The sequence below is a fragment of the Polistes fuscatus genome, unplaced genomic scaffold (genome assembly GCF_010416935.1).
Source record: "Polistes fuscatus isolate 324 unplaced genomic scaffold, CU_Pfus_HIC Scaffold20, whole genome shotgun sequence".
Classification (NCBI taxonomy): domain Eukaryota; kingdom Metazoa; phylum Arthropoda; class Insecta; order Hymenoptera; family Vespidae; genus Polistes; species Polistes fuscatus.
This window is the reverse complement of record NW_025113097.1, coordinates 1329909-1331755: the sequence shown is the minus strand read 5'-3', so window position 1 is coordinate 1331755 and position 1847 is coordinate 1329909. Positions and strand designations below refer to the sequence as shown.

General features: G+C 27.2%; 1 long non-coding RNA gene across 1 annotated transcript; it reads left to right on the top strand.

Annotated features, from left to right (window-relative positions):
• The first annotated feature begins 1095 nt into the window (after positions 1 to 1095).
• Positions 1096 to 1400, top strand: LOC122517475. Its single transcript, XR_006303866.1, has 2 exons — positions 1096 to 1126; positions 1209 to 1400. It is a non-coding gene; the product is annotated as an uncharacterized LOC122517475 (long non-coding RNA).
• Positions 1401 to 1847: the final 447 nt, after the last annotated feature.

The following is a 1847-nucleotide window of genomic DNA, read 5'->3' as shown; positions in this document are numbered from 1 at the left end:
ATTTGCAAGTATTTGAAGATTTGAAAAAGCACAGCATCTATTAGGCTTTCTTATTGTTTTGTGTATCAAGTACATACATAAAAGAAGAGTTTACAAGATTTTAAAATGAATCCAGGCAATTTTTATATAATACTTAAACGTGCAAACACCTCAGCTTTCTTCTATCATAATGGTATACTTCAATAATTCACATTTTACATTAGTATATTGTTTATTAATTGTTTGAATATATTAGTTGTATAATTGTTTAGAGAAATGTACTTTATTTTTTCATTTACATATACGTGTACATTACGTACACATTAACAATTATTTTAATGCACTAATGCACTTTTCTTATATTGCAGCTAAATTTTACCCTCGAAGTCATCACTGCGCAGAAGCATTATAATAATTACTTAAAATAGATAAAAATATGAAAATCATAACGTTTTAATCTTAAAGATTATGTATTAGATGTATGACACCCTTTATACACATGCGCATTGTTTGGAAGGTCTTATAAACAACATTTAATAAAAGTACTTTCATAGAGGACAACGTCTCATTTCAACGATCGATTTCGAAGGGGACGGTACATAGATCATATATTCCGATCTTTTAGACAAGAATAGACATTCCTATCGATTATTTAAATATTATTTTAATATTCTAATGCAATCTCTTTATATTTCAGATTGTTTAAACACATATGTACTGGTTTAAACATTACATACTTATTAACATACTTTGAATATAAAATAATTTTAATGTGATATTTTTCTGGATAAAAATTTTATTATCCAAAGTCATCATTGCATAGGGACGTAAAAACAAACGTATATTAGTTTAAACAATTACATAAAATTGAAATAATGTTTAAATCAGAACGTTACAATCTTAAATTTTTACAAATTTAAAAGACAAATAGGAATCATATTACATAAGGGATTCTTTTCTTTTACAAATTGTATTGCCAAGCCTCGTACCAGGTAATAAAAAAAATTATTGTTAATCGACTTACTAGAAAATATTGAGGACTTGTATCAACGAATTTCTTTTTTGTAGAGATGCCATGGGAATCATTTTACAAATAGAATGCAGCAGCAGTTTAAAGGATCTTTTAATAAGCAAACATAATTATCTTGTATTGGGAATAAACCAATATTATAATAATTTCTTAAAAGATATTTATTCAAAGTATTAAAGATCTTATTCTTTCTGCATAGGTGATCAATCATTAAACTGGAAGAAAGGAAAGATAATTTTCAATTCGATAAGCAAAATCCAACTACACTGTAATCGTGAGAGATCTAGGAAGACAGTGTGGAAAGGGTTTTGTTCTCACCCTGGAAGGAAACTATGTATTATAATATACTATCAAAAGAATTGAAGAATGAATGCATCCTGATTACTAAAAATTTAAAAGACAAAAAGGAATCATATTATATTAAGAATTCTTTTCTTATACAAATTGTATTGCCAAGCCTCGTACCAGGTAATGAAAGATATTATTGTTAATCGACTCACTAGAAAATATTGTGGACTTGTATTAACTAATTTCTTTTTTGTAGAGATTCCATGGGAATCATTTTGCAAATAGAATGCAGCAACAGTTTAAAGGATCTTTTAAAAGGCAAACATAAATTTCTTTTATTGGGAATAAACCAATATTATAATATTTTCTAAAAAAATATTTATTCAAAGTATTAAAGATCTGATTCTTTCTGCATAGGTGTTCAATCAATGTACTGGAAAAGAGAGACTATGATTTTTCACTACGTTAAGAAGAATCCAACAACACTTTAATCATGAAAGATTTAGGAAGACACAGGTGAACGTGCTACGTTCTCACACTGGAAGGAAAC